Below are 23,670 nucleotides of genomic sequence, written 5' to 3'. Positions count from 1 at the left end.
ATTATCTGGTCAGAATTAATGATTGTCTGATTAATAAACTGTTACTCAATTACCACTTAATCCAATCCTCATCAATTAATCCTAGGCACACCTTTCAAACCACAATAAAAAAAAAAAGAATGTTCATCTCCTCCTCTTCTTTTCCCACATTCTCCTTCCCCTCCTCCCTTTTCCACTCCCTCCAGATTAACACATTCTGGGATTTATTTTCCTGTATCAGATCCAAGAACTGGACAGTCCTCTATACATTCTCAATACAGGACAAATAGGAGATGTTGGTCCCAAGACCACCCTCTGCACAGAGTATTCCTCTCTCACCTTTTGGCAGAGTGTCAGGGACTGCTGCAGCGTTTCAATTCTAGCACAACTCCACAAAAAGTGGTCCCATATTGCCCGACGTCCCTTGACTCTCCTTATTCTTCCAATGCTACTTTTTGTCATTCTTTTTAATCTCTCAGCTCCTTTCAGAGAAGCAGCTCCTTAGCCCAGCTCAGTTCATTTGTTCAAAGAAAACTTTTATTCACCCTGAATGAACAAACTGCTTTAGACACGAAACAGTCAAAAGAAATACAAATTCCTGAATAAAATTCTAATCACTGTACTGCCCTATTCCACATGCCCTGTAAGTGGTATATATTGTATGCTATATGCCAAAATGATTTGTATATAGTGTTGACATTTTTTATGTTCCCCATAATGTTTGGAATACCACACTACACAGGGTGAAAGAAGATAAGATCATTTATGTAAGCAAAATATGACCTTAGAAGTGTGTAAATCCCTTATTTGCATATGCAAGAGAAACAGCTGTGAGCACCAGTACCATTTGTATGTGCAATTATTTGCTTTACATGCCACATCAATTCTGCAAACAAATAGTGACTATTTAGCAATATTAATCTTTCTAGTGTATAATACTGAACTGGGGAGAAAGAAAGAAAGATAAGACTTTAAAGTCCATGAATAAATAGTATACTGACCGCAAACTAACTAGTATAGAAATCTCAAAGTTTGTTTTGCGAGAACAGAAATCCATGGCTGACAAAACACCAGAAAATGGAAAGAGCAGCCTGATCCAAAAAGCAGAACTGCAAGAGGCTGTGCTGCTCTGAGAGAAAACATGGGTCTACAAAGAATAAACACACAGCTTATAGGTATCATTCATACATATAAGTATACACATAAAATCCACACATTCTAAGTTGATGTTTTTTTTTTTAATGCATGAAGCAAATATAAATAAAACTTACTAAACCTTCCTGCATTAGGAATCTGAAGGTGGCAAGGCTAAGTACTCTGAAATCAAGAGATGACACACTCGGTTTTTAGTATATATATTCCGCACCGTAGGAAATCTGGTATTACTTCTCTTTTGAGTATTCTGCACCTGTGCTTCTCACCACATGGTTAGAGAATATCTATTTGTATTAGCAGGATCTATAGCTTGGACAGTCTGTTACCATTTGAACTGAGGGACATTTGAGTCACACTGCTGGGTAAGAGTGGCAAGCTGTCAGCCCTGGGTCTGACTATAGGTAAGTGCCACCCAAGCTGCCACTTCACACATATGGGAAGTATCATGTGATGCCCCCGCAGAGGCAGCTGGACCAGTGTGGTCTATGCCCTAATTTGGAGGATGGTTTGAGAAGAGTTTTACTTCAGCTCTCTGTCTCATCTTGAAATATTTCCTGCCTCAGGTGGCATGAACCTCTTGGGCTGGAGGAGGAAAGTCTACCTCTTATCTCTCTCCCCCCTCTCCCTTTCCAACCCCAACTGTTTCCATGGTAGAGCCAGCTGTAGCTGCTGCCAAAGAAAACAAGGCATTTTCCTACCTTGAGGGCATTCCCCTTTGAACATCAGAAGACTATAGCAAACAATGGAGTTGAAACAGCTTTGCAAATAAAAGCTCACAAGAATTTACCATAATGGAAAGTATCAGACTACCTACAGGCAGGAGTTGCTTCCAGCTCACAACCACCACTACACGTGCTTGCAGATACACTTCATTTTGAGCTGAACTAGTCTTTGCTGAGGTATTGCATGGTCCCAGTGATGTAACTTGAATCCATCCTCCCTCTAGCCATTTTATAATCACCTTAATTGTCAGGTCTTAAAAATAATAAATTTTTAGTTCTTTGGGAAGGGAACGCACTTACAGACGGTAAGAAGCCAAGCAAACTGTAGGGTGTTCTGAAATAACAGTTCACAAATTAAGCACTGCACAAAGTAGGGGAAAGGAGGAACAGCATGTGCTACTGGAGAGCTTCAGGGAAAAGAGCAGAGCATGTGACAAGCTGTTGATGGAGCTGCGCTTCGCAAGCTCTAGCCAAAGGACAAATGAGCAATGCAGAGAGCCCTTGGCTGCCAGGAGCTACTGAACCCATGCTAGAGGCCTCCATGGAGAATTGGCAGGATGGGATTCAGCAACAGCAGGAGCCACATGTTTTCTGGGCTCCTGCTCTCTGCCTGTGCGTACACCCAGCCCAGCGAGTGCAGCAGTCTCCCATGGGGTCACATTCCCCCATGGCCACCCTGTCCTCCGCCGTCCAAACGTCCCCTCCATTCCACTCCCTTACAGCATCGCCATCCCTGCCGCCTCCACAAGCATGCTCTGGTGGTCTTCCCTTTCTCCTGCCTCTCAGAAGCGGAGGGGTTGGCAGGAAGTCTGCGATACCCAGTTCGAGTGCTGCTGCTATGAAGATGAATAGAGAACTCAGTCCCTAGACCAAGAGCAGAAGATGGAAGGTGACTCAAGAAGCACTTAGTGGGAAGAATACTGGACAAGCTATCACTGAAAAACTTCCTGGCACTAACCCTTAGCTAGACTAAAACACCTTCACATGCGCATAACAAAATAATTTTGCTATGGGAAATTAACAGAGTTTAAATATGCACCCAGATATTTGGCATTCATATCCCTGGGAATTCTACATACAGGTAAGCCTTCAGGAAAGAGGAAAACTATTATTATCTGCATTTTTCTGCATTGCTGGGGCAGTGGAGGAAGGGAGTGGAGGGGCATGGGTTGAAGGCTCTGAATTTTCAGGGTAACTCATTATGTTGAAAGCCAAAATTTCATCATTTCATAATAAAAAGAGCTTGCTTTGGATTTCTTTTTTTTTATTTTCTCACTCCCCTACTGGACCGTTTTGCAGACACAAGCCAGAAGAGATGGTGACTGGAAGCGTAGTTGAGCACTTACTCATTAAAAGAATTAACCCTACCACATCTTTCACATATCACCATCCTGCCAACGCCCATGGAAAACTGCCCGACAAGACCATCACTCTCACTTACTGCCTGCAGCTTCTCCCAAGATTTCAACACCTTTCTTTACATTTCCTTCTCCTTCCCCACTTAGAAAAGCCTGACCAGCCAACACTTTCTTCACAACAGGATGAAGAAAACCTGTGAGTTTAACTAATTGCAAGAACACACTCAAATACACTACAAGAGGTACTGCTGAGAACAAAATATCAGAGGTTTTAGATTTTCCATGTGGGGGATTGAGAAAATGGGAATTGACTGGTGGAGGAAACTAGTAGTGAATGTCACTGATAATTGGGGGGAAAAAAGAGTAATTAATCACAGAATCACAGAATGTTAGGGATTGGAAGGGACCTCGAAAGATCATCTAGTCCAATCCCCCTGCCAGGGCAGGATTGCCTAGACCATATCACACAGGAACGCGTCCAGGCGGGTTTTGAATGTCTCCAGAGAAGGACACCCCACAACCTCTCTGGGCAGCCTGTTCCAGTGTTCAGTCACCCTCACCGTAAAGAAGTTTTTCCTCATATTTATGTGGAACCTCCTGTGTTGCAGCTTGCACCCATTGCCCCTTGTCCTGTCAAGGGATGTCACTGAGAAGAGCCTGGCTCCATCCTCTTGACACTTGCCCTTTACATATTTATAAACATTGATGAGGTCACCCCTCAGTCTCCTCTTCTCTAAGCTAAAGAGACCCAGCTCCCTCAGCCTCTCCTCATAAGGGAGATGTTCCACTCCCTTAATCATCTTCGTGGCTCTGCGCTGGACTCTCTCTAGCAGTTCCCTGTCCTTCTTGAACTGAGGGGCCCAGAACTGGACACAATATTCCAGATGCGGCCTCACCAGGGCAGAGTAGAGGGGGAGGAGAACCTCTCTCGACCTACTAACCACACCCCTTCTAATACACCCCAGGATGCCATTGGCCTTCTTGGCCACAAAGGCACATTGCTGGCTCATGGTCATCCTGCTGTCCACTAGGACCCCCAGGTCCCTTTCCCCTACGCTGCTCTCCAACAGCTCTGCCCCCAACTTGTACTGGTACATGGGGTTGTTCTTGCCCAGATGCAGGACTCTACACTTGCCCTTGTTATATTTCATTAAATTTCTCCCCGCCCAACTCTCCAGCCTGTCCAGATCTCTCTGAATGGCTGCGCAGCCTTCCGTTGTGTCAGCCACTCCTCCCAGTTTGGTGTCATCAGCGAACTTGCTGACAGTGCACTCTATTCCCTCATCCAAGTCATTAATGAATATATTGAATAGAACTGGTCCCAGAACCGACCCTTGAGGGACTCCGCTAGACACAGGCCTCCAGCTGGACTCTGTCCCATTGACCACTACTCTCTGGCTTCTTTCCTTCAGCCAGTTCACAATCCACCTCACTACCCAATCATCCAGACCACACTTCCCCAGTTTAGCTGCGAGGATGCTGTGGGAGACCGTGTCAAACACTTTACTGAAATCGAGATAGACCACATCCACAGCTTTACCATCATCTACCCACCGGGTTACATCCTCATAAAAGGCTATCAAGTTGGTTGAGCATGACTTCCCCTTGGTGAAGCCATGCTGAGTGCCCCTACTGATCCCCCTATCCTTGATGTGCCTAGAGACAGCACCAAGAACAAGTTGTTCCATCACCTTTCCGGGGATGGAGGTGAGGCTGACCGGTCTATAGTTACCCGGGTCCTCCTTCTTGCCCTTTTTGAAGACTGGAGTGACATTCGCTTTCCTCCAGTCCTCAGGCACCTCTCCCGTTGCCCACGACTTAGCAAAGATGATGGAGAGTGGCCTAGCAATGACTTCCGCCAGCTCCCTCAGCACCCGCGGGTGCATCCCGTCAGGGCCCATGGATTTATGGACGTCCAGGTTGCTTAATTGGTCCCTGACCCAGCCCTCATCAACCAAGACAGATTCCTCCTCTATCCTGACTTCTTCTGGGGCCTCAGGGGTCCGGGGCTCCTCAGTACAGCCTCCAACAGTATAGACAGAGGCAAAGAAGGCATTCAGTAACTCCGCCTTCTTTTTATCCTCTGTCTCCAGGGCCCCCACCTCATTCATCAGTGGGCCTACATTGCCTCTAGTGTTGGCTTTACCTGCAATGTATTTGAAGAAGCCCTTTCTGTTGTCCATGACCTCTCTTGCAAGGTTTAATTCCAAGGAGGCCTTAGCTTTCCTAGTTGCCTCCCTACATCCTCTGACAACAGACTTATGTTTCTCCCAAGTGGCCAGCCCCTCCTTCCACGATCTGTACACCTTCTTCTCCCACTTGAGTTTGCCCAGCAGTTCCCTGTTTAACCATGCAGGTCTCCTGGTACCCTTCCTTGACTTCCTACCTGCTGGGATGCTCTGATCTTGAGCTCGGAAGAAGCAGTCCTTGAATGCTAACCAACTATCTTGGGCCCCCTTACCTTCTAGTACCCTGTCCCATGGGATTTCCCCTAGCAATTGCTTGAAAAGGCCAAAGTTGGCCCTCCTGAAGTTCAGGGTTGTGATTCTGCTAGCTATTCTGTTCCTGCCACATGAGATCCTGAACTCTACCATCTCGTGGTCACTACAACCAAGGCTGCCCTCAACCTTCACCTCTTCAACCTGACCCTCCTTGTTAGTGAGGATAAGATCCAGCAGCGCTCCTCTCCTAGTTGGCTCATCCACCATTTGCATCAGAAAGTTATCATCAACGCACTGGAGGAACCTCCTGGACTGGGGATGGCTGGCTGAGTAGGCCTCCCAGCAAATATCAGGGTAGTTGAAATCCCCCACAACCACCAGGCCCTGTAATTGAGAGACTGCTCTCAGCTGCCTGTAGAAGGTCTCATCACCCTCCTCATCCTGATCCGGTGGCCTGTAATAGACACCCACAACAGTATCACCCCTGCCAGCCTGCCCCTTAATTCGCACCCACAAACTCTCAACTCGCTCCTGATCCGCCCCTGGACAGAACTCAATACATTCTAGCTGCTCACTCACATAAAGAGCAACTCCACCACCTCTCCTTAGTGGCCTGTCTTTCCTGAACAGGACATAGCCATCCATGACCACATTCCAGTCATGCGAGGCGTCCCACCAAGTCTCTGTGATTGCCACTAGATCATAGCCCCCCGACCGAACACGGATTTCTAACTCCTCCTGTTTATTCCCCATGCTGCGTGCATTGGTGTACAGGCAAATTTATTTTTTTCTTTGATAATTAAGAAATTGTCAAAGTCATTGGTATATAAAGACTGTTCCCATTTGATAGTTTTCAGTGTTCAACATGAAGTGACAATTGGTTTATAGACACTGCAACTGACATTTTAGCAGTGACCATCAATTCAGATTAATCTGGAAGCTTAAATCAGCTCAACATTTCCAAATAGAAACAGAAATGAAAAACTGTTACTGATAAATGGCACCATATGAATAATAATTGAGATTATTTTTTTCACTCTTCTGTCATAAGGTACACATGCGAATACTCACAGAAATGTCCAGAAACCCTAATCAGACTAGGCACGAGATATGCAGCAGTTTGCTTAGACCGCTCATGTGCTTTACCAAATTTTAACAGATGAATGAAACAAATGTGTGTGTGTGGAGAACAAAAGGCCATGTAAATAATCTACAGAAATCAGTGTTAATTTTTTCTGTTGTCTCTTATCTTTATTAATGTTGTAGTGTATACGGATGGCTTTCCCAACCACACCAACAAGGTATCTGATTCCAGTATCTCCTTAAAGCTCCCTCTTGTTCAGTGTCCATTTCATTTGTACATCTGTGCCCCCAGACAACCGTCTCCTTTTTTTTTTAAGCAGACAACACGATTATTACAGAATCACAGAATGTTAGGGATTGGAAGGGACCTCGAAAGATCATCTAGTCCAATCCCCCTGCCGGAGCAGGATTACCTAGACCATATCACACAGGAACGCGTCCAGGCGGGTTTTGAATGTCTCCAGAGAAGGACACCCCACAACCTCTCTGGGCAGCCTGTTCCAGTGTTCAGTTACCCTCACCGTAAAGTAGTTTTTCCTCATATTTAAGTGGAACCTCCTGTGTTGCAGCTTGCACCCGTTGTCCCTTGTCCTGTCAAGGGATGTCACTGAGAAGAGCCTGGCTCCATCCTCATGACACTTGCCCTTTACATATTTATAAACATTAATGAGGTCACCCCTCAGTCTCCTCTTCTCCAAGCTAAAGAGACCCAGCTCCCTCAGCCTCTCCTCATAAGGGAGATGTTCCACTCCCTTAATCATCTTCGTGGCTCTGCGCTGGACTCTCTCTAGCAGTTCCCTGTCCTTCTTGAACTGAGGGGCCCAGAACTGGACACAGTATTCCAGATGCGGCCTCACCAGGGCAGAGTAGAGGGGGAGGAGAACCTCTCTCGACCTGCTAACCACACCCCTTCTAATACACCCCAGGATGCCATTGGCCTTCTTGGCCACAAGGGCACATTGCTGGCTCATGGTCATCCTGCTGTCCACTAGGACCCTCAGGTCCCTTTCCCCTACGCTGCTCTCCAACAGCTCTGCCCCCAACTTGTACTGGTACATGGGGTTGTTCTTGCCCAGATGCAGGACTCTACACTTGCCCTTGTTATATTTCATTAAATTTCTCCCCGCCCAACTCTCCAGCCTGTCCAGGTCCCTCTGAATGGCTGAGCAGCCTTCCGGTGTGTCAGCCACTCCTCCCAGTTTTGTGTCATCAGCGAACTTGCTGACAGTGCACTCTAATCCCTCATCCAAGTCATTAATGAATATATTGAATAGTACTGGTCCCAGCACCGACCTTTGAGGGACTCCGCTAGACACAGGCCTCCAGCTGGACTCTGTCCCATTGACCACTACTCTCTGGCTTCTTTCCTTCAGCCAGTTCACAATCGACCTCACTACCCGATCATCCAGACCACGCTTCCTCAGTTTAGCTGCGAGGATGCTGTGGGAGACCGTGTCAAACGCTTTACTGAAATCAAGATAGACCACATCCACAGCTTTACCATCATCTATCCACCAGGTTACATCCTCATAAAAGGCTATCAAGTTGGTTAAGCATGACTTCCCCTTGGTGAAGCCATGTTGATTGCCCCTACTGATCCCCCTATCCTTGATGTGCCTAGAGACAGCACCAAGGACAAGTTGTTCCATTACCTTTCCAGGGATGGAGGTGAGGCTGACCGGTCTATAGTTACCCGGGTCTTCCTTCTTGCCCTTTTTGAAGACTGGAGTGACATTCGCTTTCCTCCAGTCCTCAGGCACCTCTCCCGTTGCCCACGACTTAGCAAAGATGATGGAGAGTGGCCTAGCAATGACTTCCGCCAGCTCCCTCAGCACCCGCGGGTGCATCCCGTCAGGGCCCATGGATTTATGGACGTCCAGATTCCTTAATTGGTCCCTGACCCAGCCCTCATCTACCAAGACAGACTCCTCCTCTATCCTGACTTCTTCTGGGGCCTCAGGGGTCCGGGGCTTCTCAGGACAGCCTCCAACAGTATAGACAGAGGCAAAGAAGGCATTCAGTAACTCCGCCTTCTTTTTATCCTCTGTCTCCAGGGCCTCCACCTCATTCATCAGTGGGCCTACATTGCCTCTAGTGTTGGCTTTACCTGCAATGTATTTGAAGAAGCCCTTTCTGTTGTCCATGACCTCTCTTGCAAGGTTTAATTCCAAGGAGGCCTTAGCTTTCCTAGTTGCCTCCCTACATCCTCTGACAACAGACTTATGTTCCTCCCAAGTGGCCAGCCCCTCCTTCCATGATCTGTACACCCTCTTCTTCCACTTGAGTTTGCCCAGCAGTTCCCTGTTTAACCATACAGGTCTCCTGGTACCCTTCCTTGACTTCCTACCTGTTGGGATGCTCTGATCTTGAGCTCGGAAGAAGCAGTCCTTGAATGCTAACCAACTATCTTGGGCCCCCTTACCTTCTAGTACCCTGTCCCATGGGATTTCCCCTAGCAATTGCTTGAAAAGGCCAAAGTTGGCCCTCCTGAAGTCCAGGGTTGTGATTTTGCTAGCTATTCTGTTCCTGCCACATGAGATCCTGAACTCCACCATCTCGTGGTCACTACAACCAAGGCTGCCCTCAACCTTCACCGCTTCAACCTGACCCTCCTTGTTAGTGAGGATAAGATCCAGCAGCGCTCCTCTCCTAGTTGGCTCATCCACCATTTGCATCAGAAAGTTATCATCAACGCACTGGAGGAACCTCCTGGACTGGGGATGGCTGGCTGAGTAGGCCTCCCAGCAAATATCAGGGTAGTTGAGTTGAAATCCCCCATGACAACCAGGCCCTGTAATTGAGAGACTGCTCTCAGCTGCCTGTAGAAGGCCTCATCACCCTCCTCATCCTGATCCGGTGGCCTGTAATAGACACCCACAACAGTATCACCCCTGCCAGCCTGCCCCTTAATTCGCACCCACAAACTCTCAACTCGCTCCTGATCCGCCCCTGGACAGAACTCAATACATTCTAGCTGCTCACTCACATAAAGAGCAACTCCACCACCTCTCCTTAGTGGCCTGTCTTTCCTGAACAGGACATAGCCATCCATGACCACATTCCAGTCATGTGAGGTGTCCCACCAAGTCTCTGTAATTGCCACTAGATCATAGTCCCCCGACCAAACACGGATTTCTAACTCCTCTTGTTTATTCCCCATGCTGCGTGCATTATTTCTGAGATCTGAAATATACTAACATAATGCATAGACATACAGAGAGAGAAAAGATGCATTAAGCTATTTTGCAAAGGGGCCAGGAGAAGGGAGTTTTCTGGCAATTGCTCAGCATAAGGAGTAAGGTATATGGTGAATAGATTAGATAAAATTAGTAGTTGTCAACCCAGTACTGCCTGATGACAGAAATCGCAGCCCTTATCTCTCTCCTATCCATGCCTCCCACATATCATGTGCCTCATTAGGACTCTATGGACAGAATACACAAGAAAAAGACCCTTCTCAAGTCGTGAGAAAAAGCCACCCAATAAATCAGGGAAAAACTCCTGCCAGATTTGGTCAAAAATATTTTGCTTGGTTGCAGGGTGTAATTATGTCCTATCCTACACTATCACAGCATATGAGGAATGGGAAAATCCATGCTGTAACCAGGTGCCCTGCCAGGGACAAAAATGCTTCCTTACCTCCAAACTCATGTTCTTTGCATGTTGGAAAAACTAGCGAGACCCATAAATTAAAGAGAACTGACAGCTGACTCAGTGAAAGGATTGGTCAGTCAAGATCTGGTGATGTTACATTTGGCTGTAGTAAATTAGATGTCACAGAAGCACGGCCTTTGAGAAAACACCAAAAACACCTTTGCCAAACGTTTGGAGGAGAAAGACATTGGTTTTTAGGCTACACAGTGCTGCAGTACAGTATCTGATACACTGATCTATGCCCGCAATATCCAAAGCTAGCAGCACAATGCTGACTGTCCTAGCGGTCTTTGTGGGAAAACTCTGTTGGATAAAACTGCTTTTCCCAATTCTCCACATTCCTCCAGCTAAGTTCTCGCACAGAGATTTTAGTTTCAGTCACAAGAGCATGAGGAACAAATGAGAACGTACCCTGAATGGCAGAACAGTCAATTCAAAACAAGCCCAAGGGCCCGCACGTGATGACACCGCAATAGGTCATTTCCATGTACATAATAAAAAGTGGTGTACATGACACCGCTTATGAAGCATTTAGGAGAACTGTAAATATGAATAAAAATGTTTTCTGTCACATCACAATGAACAAAAGTCTCCAGCAGATTTACCAAATGGCACAAACATTCCAGCACAATTTTGCTGGTTTGCATTAAAAGGAAGAATGTGAACACATCAAAGCTTGACTTTGCCTGAGTAAGAAATTATCCTTCTGGCCCTCAAAAGACTAGCTGACTTCAAAATTGGAATGAACTGAGCCTTGACCCACATTTGTATAGGTAATATGGAGCCAAATCACAGAACACGCTCTGTAGGGAAGTCTAGATACTGCTGATACAAGTTTTCCCACCTGCATTTCGAGGGTACAGCTGTAGGCACTGAACACGCATAATTCATGAGCTGTGCTTCCACAGTCTCACAGGGCTTTCAAGAGCTTGTTACATTCTTTTCAAGCGGATCATTAAGGGTGGTGTACGTAAATGGATGGGTGGAGGAAATTTATCTGAACAGGAGATTAGAAGTGATTCAATTTTGGGAGATAACCTGACTTTTTGTCTTGGTAAAACTATAGTTGAACCATGTGAGTTGACATTGGCATCTGGGGCTACTCAGCTGTTTCACATAGAGATACTGTTGTGCAGATGAAAAGGAATAGCATTATAAAGCTTTTCTTTGTGAACCATAAAGGTATAATTCTGACATGATGATGGCTGATGTAATTAACATTTTCATGAGGAGGCTAGGCTTACCAAAGCAAACTAAAGCTTTTTACAATGAACTTAATTCCCCTCTACTTGAAGAGTTCATCACTGACAATTGGTGGGACTGTGACAAAGACAACAGGAATGGAAATTCATACTAAGACCATTTTGCAATGGCTGAGGAATCTTCTCTAGTCCCTGTAAAACACACTGCAAGTAAGGTAAAAGACCTGGGAAGAAGATGAATAGCAATGATGGTCTTCAGTGCAATCTACCTTCCTCAGGGGAAGAAAACCTGACAAGGGAGCCAGTCCCAAAACTTTCCATTCCAAAGCTTTAACTATTAAAATGATTAAATTAGCTGTGAGAATGCAATAAGTTCATTCCACGCCTTCTACAGAAATGCAAAGCAGAGGATAGACAAAATTTCCTACTACTTCTTTAGGTGCCTCTGCCATTGCCTGGACGAGTGGAGCTGTTATAATTGTTTGGGGAACACTGACTGATCAGGAAAGGAAAGTGTAGTATTGATGCAAATACTAGAGACCATGGAGCTTGTCATATTGGAGCTCTAAAAACAGTACTTCTTGTGCCTCCCTCATTCTCTGTTTTGCAGTTGCTTTTGTTATTTGTTTTTAAATACCCTGCTGACTAACAATCTTCCAGACGAAGAGGGAAAAAAAAGAAAAAGCAAGAACTAGGAGAAACCAGAGAAGGATAGCTGAGCCATCAATTCCTCTGGGCCAAACTCTTAGGTCCAATTCATCCTGTGCTACTGCCAGCCACTTACATCATTCCTAGCAAAAAATTTAGCAGTCCAAACTGGTGTGTTCAAGACTTGGAGGAATACTGCTTCTTCCCGACTCATCCTAAAAGCTAAACAGAAAATATTTTTTGTAGCTGTGTAGCTGCAAAGCATTATTTTAAAAGAATAGCTTTTAAACAAGCAATAAACCATTTGCTGCAAATCTTACGATTTGCTACACTGGAAGTTCTTACACAAAATCCCCTTGAATCCTGGAAAATTTGTTCATTAAAAAGGTGCATGCTGTTCTTATATGTATCCTATGTCAGCACAAACAGCCTTCATGTAAACACAGCCGTGAGTACCATGAGTAACAACTCTGTTTCCATCAGAAGCCCTTTATCCTGCGTAAGAGGTCTGCACGCTAATAGATGTCCTAGGCTAATGTTAACTAGCTACAGCTGGCTCGCAGCTATAAAAAGCATTAATGAAAACATAAATACTAACTTCTCCACTTCCCTCAGCCCGTACGTCAAGGCTGCGCAAAGGCATCACTTTCCAAGTGGTCTGTGTGAATGAACTGGCTGCTCCGAACCAGCTCGCTCTGGTTCTCCAAAGTTTGTTTACCGAACAGCATGTGCAGAGACACACTGAGCACGGGGACGCAGTGGGATAGAAAAACCACGTGTCTGTCCGGCTCGCCCAGCAAATCCTCCCGCAACCCTGAGCCCTGGGCTTTTAGTGACGGCTCGGATGAAGGAAGGAAATATCTATTAACCAAGGGACTGACCTAAGGGCGTAAAAAATGTCAGTCCATGCTGAAGCTGAACACAGCCCAATTCTTACAACGTATTACTGTGTTTTGCTGTAATAATACTTGCTTTGCCGTACTGCTGTTATGAATTTGGTTATAATAAATAATGCATGCGGTGACATACACGGAGCAGAGAAACGGCACTTCATCCTTCGGAGTTCTGCACGCTCTCAAAACTTACTACAGGATTTGTATTTTTGTTGTGCCAAATATAAAACAAAATTGCAGAAAAAAAGACTCAAGATTTATCTAGTACATATACAGAAAAGCGAAAAAAAAATCTACTTAATGGAAAAGAGGATGCATGCAACTCCAGGGTTACAAATTCAGACCGAAATATCAGGATACTGAAGTGCTACAACATTTAGAAATTTTTACTCTACCTTGCCGCACGCATGCACGCACACATTCTTTGTTAGTCTTTGACTATTGGACTGTTTATCTGCTCTTTTAAAATAGTTTTGTCCTGAAAACAGTTACTCTGTCACTGTCTGTTTCTATGCATTTCTTCAGCAGGTGACCTCAGACAGTGCCAAACCCTTCGGGTCTTTGCTGGGAGGCCAGGCACACTGGCTGCCGATCCGCTCCGCCAGGCTTATCACAATTCCTTCTAGTCCTGTATTTGGTGGTTCCCAACAATTGTCACAAGACAGCGTTGTCTGAACATTAGCCCACCTTACAAAAAAAAGGGGAGCCTTCTTTTAGAAGCACATAAAATATGTAACAGTACTGCCTGTTTTCAGATTTATTTTCCATTTCAAAATATTGGATGTGTATCTTAAAACCTCAGCTTCTGAAGTCACACCAGTAAGTAAGAATCATGCCCAGCTTTTTTTCTTTTTCATTTTCATAGACAAAATTCTTTACAGAAGGCTGATGAAATTTTGTGTTCTTTACCCAGAAACCTTAGAAACACTCAAAAGTGCAGTTAAAAAAAAATTCTTATTTCCAAGTATCACGATTCTTCATTCTCGTTATTTTGTCCAATGCATTATTTTTTTAATTTCTTCTGATTTGCACCACCCAAACAGCAACTGCAACCATGTCGGTCACCCCCAAATCCAGCTTTTACGTATTTAACGGAGATCAAATGAAGGTTAGAATATAATCTATTTGGCTCCGCAGGAGTTTCCTAAATCTAACGTACAGATGTTACCGGACTTGGCACAACCCTTTGCAAGCATTTAAAAATAAATTAGCCAGTTGCAGTTTGTTGATTTCCTGGTTACAATCTCCAAATTAGAGATAGCACCTCTTTTAGCTTTGAGTTCTTCCCCTTCTACTTGGTGCTTATACGCTGATTTCCAACTCACTACTTACAAATCCACAACCTCAGCAGAGTCCCTCCCCACTTACACTGCTGAAGTGCAAACAGTCTGAGCGCCACTGATTCTCCTGACCGTTGAGGCATCCACTTCAAATCCCTGTTTTCTCAGGATGTTATTGCTACAATTCCCCCCCAAACGCTGGCAGCCCAAATACAGATGATAACTCAGATACACAGGAGCACCAAAGTATAGATGAGCTCCTGTCACAGATTTTTTTAATCATGACTAAATAGCCCAGGCTGCAGCAAGAAAGTTTAGGCAGTTTTCAGCTCCCTTGCAAAGGAAATACGCACTTACAATTCAATGGAAATAAAGAAATTAAAAACACTTTTGCAAAGATTAGGCACTGAATGTTTTTGCTAACAAGCTCTGCCACTTCCCATTTACATTATGATACTATGGTCAGTTAATTTATAGCTCTATATTGAAGATGTGACATAACTTGTTCCAGTCAAATTAATTTCCTTGCACATTTTTCCTCAAGTCAAACAGAATTTACAAATTTTGGCATTTGTTCAGAGGCAAGGGAAAATGCATAATCCCATTGTTATAGGACAAAGACAAGAACATCTGTAGCTGTCATGACTAGATCATATTTGAGTTCAATAGTGGGGAAAGTTGCTGCCTCAGAGAGGAAATCCATAGCAGGAACTAGATAGGCTCAAGGGAGATGAATGGGCAGACAGAAAGGTAACTCGCACAAAATGGTATTTTAATACCTTACGACCACTCTCGTGTTCTTCGTATAAGGACCACAGCTCCATGCATTACTTCCTTCTCCCACAACCTACCACGCACCTCCACACCTGGGACTCTACTTCCATGACTGGTTAACGGTTGGACTTGATGATCTGAAAGGTCCTTTGCAACCAAAATTATTCTATGATTCTATGATTCTGTGATCCCAACTACACTTCCCATCTCTGTGAAGCTGGGACTGCAGTGTAATCTCTTATCCCAACTGACTAATGTGCATTTCTTTCAGTTCCCCTGTTCACTCACTCAGAAAGTAAATGTCTCCTTGCTGGTTCCTGAAGCATATGCTGAAACGGCAACACTACTGCACAGCTGTGGAAGAGACTGCACCCCACCTGCCAGGTAGGCACTCCTAAGTATGTGGCTGCCCTTTGCCTAGAACAGTTGGAAAACTACTGAGAAATAACACAATAATTTTATACTTTTATAATAATTTCCTTAAAGCCATCTTCCTAGGTGAGGATGATGATGCCGTACAGGAGAAGTGACAGCACAAGTTCCAAGTGTCAAACTGCAGCACAAATGCATGGAAAGTGGAAACGCTGTAGAGACTTCACTGCGTCTTGCACTGGAGCTTCGCTCCTACCTGCTATCTACATTCGTGTGTACATGAAATACAGAGGACAACAACTTCCTGGGCTGAGGACCCAGCACAAAGCCAGGGAGAGCCTGCCTGCTGCTTTTATGTCCATCTTTGCCTCCTTCCTTCCACTGCTGCAAACACAAGGAAGCCTACTGGGAGCAATCAAGACCCTCACCCTACTCTCAGGTGGCCGTATGAAGTCAGCTTTCAGAGGTAGCCCTTGCACCTCTAGTTGCACAGGTCAGTAAGTGCCTCTGAGCTGGAGTAAGCAGCTGCACAAAGATATTTACAGTTGGCTGGGGGTAACTGCCTGATGGCTCAGATTAGCACCTCCAGAAGGGCAGGATCTGGAGCTACTTCTGTGAGATCCTTCTCAATGACTGGCATACCACCAAAAGTAAGAGGGCCAGAGTTGGGAAACCACTGATACAGCAAAATAATTTTAAAAATATGTACATAAAATTGTTTTATCATGTGATATTGAATGAAACACAGCCCACAACACAAGCATGACCAAAAACTACACTCTGCAGCTTCATGACATCATTCTTGGTCCATTTGAAAGTGAAACCTCTCTGAATTATATTTTGCATTCAGTCCCAGCCTCCTTAAGCACTTGTAAAGCAAACCGTCCAGAGGACCTCACAAAGGCCTCAAATCAAGTATTTCAAACATGTATCAGGCAGTATGTATCAGGTGAACAATTTCCTTTTTTCTTACTGTAGGAGTAAAATTACAAAAATAACTAAATCTCTCTTAACCACCATTCTACTCGAGTCCTTACACTGTGAAGTGTAATACACAGTAAGTTCATCCCAGGCCTTTGCTTATCATTTTTCTCTTTTGAGGAGTATGTTATTCTCCAAACCCCGTGAAGCCTCCTTTAGCCAAAGAGGGGGTTGAGGCACTAACCGAAACGAGTCTGAGGATTTCAGCACAGCCTGCAGCGGATCCCTACCCAGTGTGATGTCTGCGAGAAATGGAACAAAACCAGCAGGCAAAACTGCAGCCCATCAGGTCTGGCATGTGAGCATAAGATACCTTCACTAAGTGCATTTATAAGTTACATACCAATTTTAGAACTAATTAAGGTTGTCTTCTCTGAGGAGCTTTATTTTATTCATATTGTTTGCTGTATCTTAATCTTTTGTAATCTATAGAAGAAAGTGTATAAAAACTTAAGATACAGATGTATTGCCTACATCCCAGCAATATTGTCTCTTTCAAAGTCTGTCTTGTCTTAATTACTAGAGTGTGCCCATAATTTTAAAACCATATAGGACAGTGTATTCCTGACTCTACACTCTTTGGGACAAAAGACCTCCTTCCTCCCAAAAGAGTAAGTTTGTAACACCTTCCCAAAAGGTATTGATTTGTTATATCCAAACAGAAGCTTTTACAAAGCTGATGACAAAACGTTATTTCTAAGACTCTTCCTTTTCAGAAACCTGCTATTGTATTAAATCTGTGCTGATGTTTCTTTGCACATCTGCTGATCTATGCAGATACTTAAGGCTGTGTGTACAAAGAGTGTTTACCTGCCCACGTTGCACAGAAATTACATGCAATATTTGAGTGGTTAAATTTCTTTCCCAACGGTTAGCTCAGCGTGTGTCCATCTAGGCATTTGTAACATTCATCACTGCTCACGGTCCTTGCCTGCTGTACCATGGTAGCAGGAAAACGAATCCCAGAGACATAATCTGGCTTTCATAAAAGTTTCAGAGAGCTCCAGCATGACTTTAACACTTCCTCCAGGTCAGGACTGAAGTCATGTAGTCAGTGAAAGGTAGACATGTAAAACACACATGGAGGATTTCTGCTCTCAGTTCTGTCAACCATGTAACTTTCAGAGATACAAAAATTCAAGGGAAAGAAAGGTCAAAACCAAGGGAAAGATTCCATACCTTTTACATAGGCCATCTTAGAATAATTCTTGACAAATAACAGGTGCTGGAAAACTACTGTTTCTGGTTTAAACCAGACAAGTGCAACAGCACATACCTTGATTGTGGCTCTAGGGCTGGAAAATTCAAATTGTTAGCTTTCTATTCCATAGACTGGTCTCCACTATAGGATAACATACGGGGGACCATGTCGCTCTTCCCATTCCCTCTATCTACATATTCCCTTGCAAACAATCAGTTGGATGGATACAGCCATAAACCAGACAGCAGCAGGAAATGAGGTGTTCAGGTGCAATAAAGCTTCCTCAGCTTTCTAAAGCCCTGTATACAATCATCAGATGTGGGAGGTGTGAAAAGGTAAGTGGTGGTGAATACACAACTCTACATAATGATGCTTCCACACCATTTACCTGTCTCTATGTTATTTACATATCTCTGCAATTTTTCTATCATGAGGAATACATCAGTAAGTAGAGCTACTCCTCCTCGACCAACAAAAGGCTTAGGGGGTGTGACTATCTTCTGTGAACATATGGGCATTTTACTGATCAGTCTAAGCACTTGAGTATGGAGGAAATATAAGCTAGCAACCAGTGTCTCCTTTTTGCTAGACGTATACAGAAGCTTGCTCACACAGTGTTGGCCATCTGACAGCTCTGGTTTCTGTTCCTGCCTGTTTGCTTCCCAAAGAGACTGAATCCCTGCCACACTTGTGCTCTATGCTGGCTACTGTCTTCGTGAGACTCTTTTCTATATCAGAAGCTTTTACCACTGCCCTGACATATTTTAGAACAATGGCAAATTATTTAATCACCTATTCCCGGTGCAGGGCCAAAAAAACATGGTGCATGTTGAGGGGTCCTTTTTTTTTCTTTGTACAGAGTATATCAGATAACAGTGCTTTCACCTTGCCCTTGGACAGAATAAGATTATGTAAATATTTAGCACTGAAAAATAAACGGTAATGTCAAATTAACAAATTGTTGTACTACAGTGGCACTGGAAGAAGCCCAAGTTCCATCTATCCATCTGCAGCATCAGCAGTAGGGAAAACAGACTTTCAGGGCTATCTGGGTAACAGCATGGGGAAGCTACAGTGTTAAATATATAATTCAATTTAATGTCTCAGATGGACAATGTGATACCAAAGCTGTTTTTCCAAGTGTCTTTTGTCCTTACTTTCTGTTTTGGCGGCTCCAGTTTGAGAATTACAAATAAGAGCAGGGTGGAGGCAAAAGGGAATAATCCAAGTGTCAGGGAATCTTAACTGAATTTAAAAAAAAAACCAAACCAAAAAAAGAGACTTCAAAGCAGAGACAGGTTACTAGACCTTAAACCACAACTGTTAGGGGAACTATTACAAGTCTGTCAAATATCAATTAGACTACTTTGCAAGAATATTAAAAGCACGTACCTTCACTTCTGAGAAGGATTTGAAAAGGGGAAATCAGAGAAAACTTCTAGCTTATGGAGTACTCTCTACTGCACTTCAGTTACCTATTTCCTGTTTATTTCCCACTTGAAAAATCACATCCCAGAAACATAATGTGATTTTTAAAAACTTGCATTTATGGCCATTCCATTTAAAATGTTTTGTTGAAAAAACACAAAAAACAAATGGAATGCAGTAAACAGATTTAAGTCAGCCACAAAAAACATTCTGACAGATGTTAGCATCTGTGAACATGGATCTTTCACGACAGTCCTTTCCAATCTGGGCTCTTTTCAAATAAGAAGACCTCCAGGGTTTTTTTGTTGTTCTGTTTATTTCAATATGCTTTATGAAATTTAAGCTAGGTTTTCCATACCAGAAGGGTGACTTTTCAATATATTAGTCCACCTACTTGGAATGCTAGTTGCAGCACTTGACACTCAACTTTTAGTTGTGTATGCTGCCAGACAGGTTAACCCATTGACTAGATTTGTGTGAAGATAAAGAGCAAAGACCATTAGATGAAAGAAAAAGAGGAAAAAAGGAAATCCAACTTTGAAATGACTTAGTTTTACAAGATTACCACTCGCCAATAAAACCATTTTACACAGAATTATGTAGGAACAGACTACTCAGAAAATTGCAACAACTTGCTAGAGAATAATGAATCCCAGCTACTGACTATCGTGTTTCTGAGGGCCTGCTCAGAAAGAGAAATGTGACTTTTCCTGCACTTCTATTCCTGCCAGCCACTCAAGCAAATCCTCAGCTCTTCTAAATATTCTGCTCCCCAAGTGTCCTGCTTGCATGGTAGCAGACCTTTCCACTTCTCTAAGATCTGGCAAATTGAAAACAAAGAGCAAAACCAAATGAACTATTGATGACTAGTGCATAGAGGCAGAACACATTATTTTTAAAAGTAAATGTACTGTCTTTCTTTTGTTCTTGGAATAGAAATTTATAGCAGGCTAGAGTGCTAACCTTCAGGTGAGAAGTAGGTCAAAACATATGCCAAGAGAAGTGAATGGAAAATTTCTTTAGTCACCCACAAAGATTTTAAAACATGGATTCACAGCTATAGCTAGCATTGTTTTATATTCGCAGTGGTTAGCTCTTCCTTCTTAACAGACACCACCCTTTTCTGTCCAGCCTCCTCACACAAATCTTTCGAGTGCTCTGACCAGTTTAACTGCCTAATAGTCCTAAAAATGCATCTATTTTGGTGTCACCGACGACCACACAACTGGCCCTGTCCTTTAAGGCATAAAACTGACCAGCTCTATTTTTTACTGAACTCACGTGGCCTGCTCAAAACAAACAGATACTGGCAAGAGCAAAATCCAAATTATACACTGCTTTATCCCAGGAACACAAAGTACAAGGCCGACGCAGTGAGTCAGACACCTCAGCGCCAGCGAGCTCCTCAGGTTGACAGGAGTCTCTTTGGGATCCTGGTACGTGTAAGCCACGCCTTTTTCAAAAAGAGTCAAAATAATTGGGTTTAGACAAACATGTGTTATGTCATTAGCAAAAGTATCTCTCTTATCAGAGGGGAAAAGGCAGCAAAAAGTATGCCAGGAATTCTGGAAATGGGCAGACAGTCACGGCGAGTCATATTTTCTTCTTTTTTTTTTTTTTTTTCCCTATGAAACTCTTTCAGCATGAAAAGTCCATTTGCGAGAGCAGTTAATTATGGAGGGGGAAAGCAAATGATTCGACAATAATGCAGGGAACATGGGACCAATTTATGTACAACAGAAGCCGGGGAACTTCTCAGTCTCTGTAATGATTTCTCAGCGTCGTCGGAAAACGCTTTAGATGCTTCAGCTAAACAGACTTAAACTCATCAGACGTATCCATTTGCCTGTCAGTAAAAGGCCATATTCTACATATGTGTATTTATGAACAATAAAAGCTAGATGCATATAGGTGTTACCGTAACTTCTATGCTCTACCCACGTTAGTTTTAACCAATTAAAGGAATCCATTTCCTTACAATGAGAATAGAGGTTTCTCCCACAATTTGCCACCCTCTTTCTAGAAACTGGATGCCTTGAACAGAAAACTAAACTTCCCTTGCTCCACATTTAATTTCATGCCTCTTTTCATCTTACTGGTTTTTTTTGTGCTTCCCTGTGGCAACAACATCTAGGTTACTGTGGAGTGCTACAAAAGAAGATATACAATAAAACAGCCTGTCTAAAATACAAATCAATCAACTATTCATCTACCTATCTATATCTAATTAGAAACTTTTGTTTATGAAACAATGAATTACCTAACTCATCTTGCCTCATAAAATACAAACGTTGCTTTCACGGCAGTTTTACTTTACAAAAAGAAGTTTACAAAATAAAAAAGAGGTTTCTGAATTACAAAAGAACGAGCCATCAGTTGGTTCAAAGGACTGCCAGAGGGCGTTGGACCCTTTTGCTCACTATCAGGTGACAGACACAGACATTTTTGATAGAGGAGAAAAGTCTCATGTGGATGCTTATCAGCCTTGGAAATAGCAGCTGATAAAGCAGTACGAGGTGTTTTCCATTCCTCAGTCTTTAAAAGAAGTGTTCGTTCTCTTTGCAAAAGAGAAAGTGGGTTGATTTTTCTCTTCAGGATCCAAAAGACTGTCTGATAGCTGCGAAGGACAACAACCAAGCTCTTTTCTGAGCTGGGACATCTATAAAATTTGAGGAACTTCCAAGAGGCCACTTTAACAACTGCACGTGAGAATACCCACCTACAGCATGTACTCAGAAGCAACTCATCTCATTTTTTATTTGATTTCTATTCCAAGTTTGATATAAGCAGTGCAAGCTAAGATTTTTTTCACCCCATTCCTGTGAAGGGTGTGGGCTCAGGCAGGTTAACTACTTCACATTGTGTGATTGCAAGTTAAGTATACTTTTGGTTAAAAGTTGGAAAGGAAACATGGAATCGGTATTATCACTTGAACTCTGCTAGAGTTGATGTCGTTAAAAATCGTCTTGAATAATAGACTGTCAGCTGCCTTGACTTTTGATCAAATGTTAGCCCTCTGGAAGAAAATCTACACGGAAGAATACTGACCTCAAAATCACATATTGATATGGGGCTGGTAAAGTACTTTTCCTCTCACTTTTAAAAAAAATATATATTATAGCAAGAATGAATTAAATATAAAGCAATGAGTTCACACAACAAGATGTACTGATTACTTTTAAAAAAACAATGCAAGTTAAGGTCAATATAACTATTATATGTAATGGAGCTTTTAAAAAATATTGGAGACAAGGCTGTTGATAATCACTCTCCTATGGGCGATGACTAAGCTTGCATTTTAGGAAAGAACATCTTCCTGAATTCCTCCTGAAGGAATTTTATTGATCAGTGAGTGCTGTAAATTGTCCAGTGGCTTACAAGGTAGCAAGAACTGGGAGAATTCCCGTATTTCAAACGCTCAGGAAGAAGGACCTGTGAGCATGCTACTACCACCAGCAGGGTGGCTTACAGGAACTCAAATTCTTCAAACCTTTGAAGAATCCCTTCAAAGCCTATTGCAAATTACATCTGGAGAGTTCTCAATGGGGCCTTTTAAACTAATTTCACATCTCCATTCAGGTCCTAAACTCTGCAGGAAGACAGACAGATCTCCTAATGTCCTGAAAGGCTGAACTTAGAAGCTTTATATAAGCTCTGTCACTGTAACTCACTTTAATAAGCTTCCTGAGTGAAAACAAAATTGAATGTATTTTACCTTATAAAATTTTAAGCCAGCATGAACCAAAAGTTAGCGCAAAACCAAAGGAAGGAAATTCAATAACAGACACAGTGATCTCAGACCCAGAGTTGCTGAGAAAGACTTTGAAATCAGTCTTTAGTCTCAAACCTTAAGGATCATAAAAGGAAAAGGAAAGGATTCCACAGTTCAGTACTGGTTAGAAGGGAAAACTGTGTCTGGCACATCTTTTGCACTTAACAAAACAAGGTCCCACCCTTGGGACAGACTAGTGTTAGGATGCAAAGACTAAAACAGAAGAAGCTAAAACCACTGGTCTAAAGCTGTATGCTCCATGGGTTTTGTGTATAAGACTTCTGCATTGGTGTTAATTTTTTGACACCAGATGACTTTTTACTGCAGAGAAGCTGAACTGCTGTGACCTCCAGATTTCTGGAAGTAAACAGGAGTTTTTTCCAGTGCTTTCACAATGGAAGCTTGCATGTGTACACCTATGTTCCTCTAATGGCATCTGTGCAAAATCCCCATTTTAGAAAAGCCTTTCCTTTCTCCACCTCTCTATGTATTTCTCTTCTGTTTCACCACCTATGAGCATAACTTACTAGCAGAGCATACTGAGACTGAGATAGATAAATGGGAAGTAACAGTTATTCTGTGAAACTCAAGGAACAGTATAAGATGTCGATGATCATCACTGGTTTTAAATTAACTTCCCATTAATTCGTTTTCAATCTTCCTGTCATCTATTGATGACATGAACTATGGACAAATCCTTCCCTCCTCTGGGTAGGACTACTTCTGT

General features: G+C 43.1%; 1 protein-coding gene across 1 annotated transcript in view; it reads right to left on the bottom strand.

The window, feature by feature from the left end:
* SPIDR (scaffold protein involved in DNA repair) overlaps window positions 1–23,670 on the bottom strand; it is a 207,522-nt gene that overhangs the window by 50,288 nt on the left and 133,564 nt on the right. The gene's annotated exons all lie outside the window — the stretch shown is intronic.

The sequence above is a fragment of the Nyctibius grandis genome, chromosome 3, assembly GCF_013368605.1.
Source record: "Nyctibius grandis isolate bNycGra1 chromosome 3, bNycGra1.pri, whole genome shotgun sequence".
NCBI lineage: Eukaryota > Metazoa > Chordata > Aves > Nyctibiiformes > Nyctibiidae > Nyctibius > Nyctibius grandis.
Note: the sequence above shows the minus strand (reverse complement) of the source record. Positions and strands in the feature narration are given on the sequence as shown.